The following is a 6,000-nucleotide window of genomic DNA, read 5'->3' as shown; positions in this document are numbered from 1 at the left end:
CCTCATGGGGTGTTAAAGTGTTAAAAGAAATCTACCACCAGGATAAAGAATTGTAAACCAAGCACACTGACATACTGGTGAGTTCCCCCTCTGGCAGATTCAGCTTTTGTTTTAGCTTCTTAGGACCTTGTTTTTACAATGAAAAGATTTCACAAATTATGCAAATGAGCCTCTGGGGCTCCAGACTCTAGATGTCAATGGAGCTTGGAGCCCCGAAGGCTCAGCTGCATAATTTTTAAAACCTCTTTTTCTTAAAAACAAAGGCATACGAAGCCACAAGAAGAGCAGTTTCTGCCAGAGTTGGCACATACCAGTATGTCAGTGTGCTTGGTTTACAATCCTTCATCCTGGTGGTAGATTTCCTTTAAAACTTCAAAATGCTAAAATCTATATCATCGTTTACTTAACATTACAGCGCTCTCCTTGTTTTTACCTCTCTCCAAATGCCTCCTTACAGAGCTAAATGAAGGCTTGTTTTCTTCAGGATACATTTTTGTTGACATTTGAAGAGGACCTGTCACCAGATTTTGACCCCCCCCCCCCCCCCAACGATGCCTGCTGATAAATGGTTACAAGTCCTATATTACATAAAATGATCTGCCCGTGAGGCACTGTACCTTAATTACAGCCATTTTTCTGATATCCAAATTAGCTTTTCTGACTAATTCTGGCAACCTAAGAGAGAAGAGTCCGAGTTACCAGTGAACCATGCCCCATTATTCTGACTCTCTGTGCTCTGTGTCTCTTCAAATACCTGCTATGCCTCCTTGTGCTTGGGGACCGTCTGCTAATATTCAACTACAGACATATAAAGCTCTATGTACAGATGGGAAATATTGTGTTAATCTTTTTGCCTTGTTACATTCATGTCGTGACCAGTGACATCCTCACAGGTCCTTCAGCCGTCTAGGAATAGCAAACTGTACACCATATGTGATTACATGAAATCGCAGAAGCCTCCATGGAGAGGAGTAGAAGTCCATGGAGGCTTCTGCTATTTCATGTACGTGGTGTACAGTTTGCTATGGAGGCTGCTGTGACTTCATTTGGTCAGATACTTGCATGGGGTACAGTTTGCTATTATGAGTCTAAGGACCTGAGGACACCCCCCCCCCCCCCTCCCTCTGATGCCAGGTAATATAAGATAAAAGGTGATTTTATGTGGCTGTAAGCGAAACTATTTTAAGCTAAAAGAAGGGGGTCAGTCAGTGAATAGAGCTCTATAGGAACCTGTCACTGGCTGTATATGTGCAAATTTGGTGACATGTTCCCTTTTAATATTCCTTGCAATGCGCTAGCAGTTGATCCATTTGCTTAAAGAGTAACTCATTTTTTTTTTTTCCCCACAAATCAATTGCTCTTGGGATGTAAAACAACTTTGCCTATTATCTTTGTTGCCTAAATTCAACAGTTTATTTTCTATAGCCCTCCGATTAGCTAAGTGCCACAGTAGGAACTCTATGGACTTATTGGAGGGAGGGGCTGCTGCTCACAGAGGAGGAGGTCATGTGACAGAGCTCTCTGTATGTAGAAGAGCTGAATTTGTTCAAGACTGTGGATACAAATGTCTCCTGCACAGAATAGTGAGGTACAAGATCTCACCTGTTTCCTATCAGTCCCTCCATCCTAGTTTGTGATTCTACAGACCTTTGTCTCTCTCTATCTCCTGCTGCAGCCCTTCCCCCAACTTGCAGTTGGATCAATGCAGATAAGCTATTAACCCTTAGTGCTTACACAGCACAGTCTATGGACTGAATGTAACTGGTTTATTTATGATTTCTTTAACTTGTTACATGTGATGGAAGCTGGAAGGCTGTCACCATATACATCCTGTATGTGCTCTGTGCAGTGAATTTACTTGTGGGAAACTAAATAGATTTAAAGGCCACCTGTCATCAGGTCTCTGTCACTATTTCTGTCACTACTACCTGTTGGAGCAGCTCACGAGGATCCATCCCAGCCTTTATCTAGTCAATTCATACATTAATCATTGCAAAATCATCTATTCTTTATTATGTAAATGAGGCTGGTCACATGGTCAGAGGCAGTGATGTCACCCCTGTTACCCCTCCCCTCTCCCTGCTCATGTCTGTGTGTAATGTATAGTAATATTTTACAAAACTGCATTTGGGCAGTCAAGATTAACCCATATCCGGACAAATGAAAAAATAAAGTAAAACATCACTTTTATTAGGGATTCTTAAAAAAGATTGCACTATATTACAAGCTGTTGTGGCACAAACCACTAGATACACAGGACAAACAGTGGATTAAAAGCACAGTGAGAACTGGGTCATAGGCAGTTTGCAGGTGGTCAGTGGTATGAAATGTAGTGGGCACAATACGGGGTCCATATCCATCTATAATAATGGCTATAAGTCCACTATTGGCCAGATAAAGAGGACTGTCTTAAGCAGTATTGTCTGCTACAGTAATGTATCTTATTGTATGGATTAGAGCCCTAAAATGACCACCTAGACCATGAATAACAGTGTTGCCTGTACTGCCCCAGCAGGGGCCGCTGTGGTAGCAGGCTGTATTGTTATAAATACTGTATGGAGATCCTAATGTATAGTAAAGCATTGCTGGTGTGTGTGCTGCATCTGCTGACATGCTGCATCCTCCTAATACACAGAGACACAGACATCAGCTACACAAGTACCTGACATGTTCTGCTATAACATGATGGCTGCCAGTCATGCACTGGGGGTGTGGCTGTCCCTCCCACTCATGGATAAGCTGGACAGATTGAATATGCTAATGACTCATTGGACATTTCACAGGTCATTTGCATACAGCTTTAGGACCTCATTGCTTAGGTTTACAGGCATGTAGAGGGACAATGAAGGGATAGAGGCAATGCTCTCTAATGGCAGTTTATGAAAATATATTTAGTTTAGCGGGTTAATTTGCCTGACGGGTTCTCTTTAATGCTAAATTACTTTGAGCGAAAACACAGGGTGGCATGGGATATGTGGGTAAGCTAACTTGCCTCCGCTTGAGAGCATAGACAGACATTAGTCTCCGCCCACTTCACCTTTGGTGAGAGAATTTTGTAAGGCATTTTCTGTTCCGAAAGTGTGTTAACTTTGGAAAGGAAAGGGCAAGCCGCATGTAGTACGCATCATTCTGTTTGATTTTAAAGGGGGAATCACATGTAATAATTTGGTAAAATCATAACTGTACAGTTGTGCTTTAAAGGGGTATTCCCACAAAGGCTAGGGTTTTTTAACCCCCTAAGCACACCATCTGTTGTGTTTTAATAACTAAACACAAAAGATATCACAATTTTTAAACTGTTTTCTCGTGACATATTATACTTCAAATTAATCTTAACCCCTTAATGACCGCCGTATCGGCTTTCTACGGCGGTCATTAAGGGTACTTCTTCTGATGCGACGCCTTTCTACGGCGGCGCGTCAGAAGAAGATTTCGGGACACCGTGTCTCGCTAGTGCCGGTGTCGGGCTGTGATATCACAGCCCAGACCCGGCACTAACACCTGGGATCGGAAAACCTCCGATCCCGGGTGTTTAACCCCTTACACGCCGCGGTCAAGCATGACCGCGGCGTGCAAGTGTGTCCCCCGTGGATCGGACCCCCCCGGTGTGCTTACCGGGGGATCCGATCCCTTCTGCCGATGCCGCGGGTCCCGACGAGTGACCCGAGGCTGTCGGCTCCTCTCTGTGCCGGGTTCCGCTTCCTGGCAGGACCCGGCTGTAAGTAACTGAGCATGCGCGGCATGCTCAGTTACTTACACTATACACTGCAATACAAGTGTATTGCAGTGTAAAGGCTTGAATAAGCGATCGGATGATCGCTTATTCAAGCCAAGAAGTAGAAAATGTAAAAAAGTAAAAAAAAAAAAAATCTTTTTATAATTTAAATAAATAAAATAAGTCCCATAATCTCCCCAGTAACACATAAAATGCAAATAAAGTAAATAAAACACATACATATTTGGTATCACCGCGTCCGTATTAATCTGTACAATAAATCTAAATCAATATTGAACCCGCTCAGTGAACTACGTAAAAAAAAACTCCAAAAACTTCCCATAATATACAATTTTTCATCAAACACCATTACAAAAAATGTTCTAAAAAGTGATCCAAAAAAGTTACGTTCCCTAATATGATACGACTGAAAAGAACAACTCTTTTCACAAAAAATAAGCCCTCAACCAGATCTGACAACAGAAAAATACAGAAGTTATGGCCCTGAAAAGTTGTCAATAGTAAAAACAATGCGATTTTCTCCAATATTGGTTTTGCTCAGGAAAATTAAGCAAAAATAAGAAAAACTATATACAGGCGGTCCCCTACTTAAGAACACCCGACTTACATACGACCCCTAGTTACAAACGGACCTCTAGATATTGGTAACTTTCTGTACTTTATCCTTAGGCTACAATAAACAGCTGTAACAGTTATCACAGGTGTCTGTAATTAAGATTTATTGTTAATCCAGGTTCTTATGACAACCCAACATTTTTAAAATCCAATTGTCACAGAGACCAAAAAAAAGTTTGACTGGGGGTTACAATAATAAAGTATACAGTTCCGACTTACATACAAACTCAACTTAAGAACAAACCTAAAGAACCTATCTTGTACGTAACCCATGGGTTTGCCTGTAAATGAGGTATCACCGCAATCGTAGTGAACCAGAGAATAAAGATAAAATATAATTTTTACATTACAGCGAGGGAGGGGGGAAAAAATGCTAACAATCCAAAATAAAATTGATGATTTTGTTTGTGTCCCCCTTGAAATAGTTAATAAAATCTCAAGAATAAGCTTTAGACTCCCAAAATAAATTATCTATACATTGTATCTCATCCCATAAAAAATAAGCCCTCATATGTTTGCATTACCAAAAAAAATAAAAATGTATAGGTTGTACAATGTGACAATACAAATCTGCTGTGGATGGCGCCTCCATTCATTCTATGCCCGGACGTGCGCCCGTACAGCAGTTTACCACCACATATGGGGTATCAGTAAACTCGGGAGGAATTGGGCATCAAGCGTTGCAGTGCGTTTCATCATTTAATTTATTCTGAAAAAATTTTTTGGCCTAAATGAATGTATTTTCCCAAAAAATTCTATAGTTTCTAAATCGCAGGTCCATATTTTTTAACCCATGTGAAACACTTAAAGGGTTAATAGACTTAATAGAAGTTGTTTTACATATGTTGAGGGGTGAACTTTCTATAGTGGGGTAATTTATGGGGTTTTACTATTATTTAGGCCTCTCAAAGTCACTTGAAAGCTGAGTTGTCCCTCAAAATGTGAGTTTTGGCAATTTTCATGAAAATGAGAAAAATCGCACCTAAAGTTCTGCACCTCATAACATCCTAGAAAAATGACCGGAAGCATAAAATATCATCCCAACATAAAGCAGATATTCTGTTAATGTTAATTATAAAACTTTTTGGGTAGTTTTACATCTTGTCTGGAAACCAGAACATTTCAAACTTGGAAAATGAAGAATTTTTACAAACTTTTGCCAAATTTTTACTTTTTTTCAGAACGAAACGCAAAACTTATCACTTAAATTTTATAACTAACATGAAGTACAATGTGTCACGAGAAAACATTCTCATAATCACCCGGATGTGTTAAAGGAAACCTACCACTTGTAGTGGCAGGTTTCCGATGGCAATATCGTGTGCCGGAGCTTATTTTAGTTAGTGTTTTAAACCGCGGTATCGCGGTTTAAAACACTTTTTAAACGTTGTAGCCGGCGCAGGCAGGTACGCGCTCGGCGCTTACCGTGCGCGCGGCTACATAGGAAGTGAATGAGAGCCGCGCGCATGGTAAGCGCCGAGCGCGTACCTGCCTGCGCCGGCTACAACGTTTAAAAAGTGTTTTAAACCGCGATACCGCAGTTTAAAACACTAACTAAAATAAGCTCCGGCACCAGCTCACCCTGAGCTGGTGCCCGATATTGCCATCGGAAACCTGCCACTACAAGTGGTAGGTTTCCTTTAAAGCGT

The sequence above is a fragment of the Engystomops pustulosus genome, chromosome 1 (genome assembly GCF_040894005.1).
Source record: "Engystomops pustulosus chromosome 1, aEngPut4.maternal, whole genome shotgun sequence".
Classification (NCBI taxonomy): domain Eukaryota; kingdom Metazoa; phylum Chordata; class Amphibia; order Anura; family Leptodactylidae; genus Engystomops; species Engystomops pustulosus.
This window is presented reverse-complemented; position numbering follows the sequence as displayed.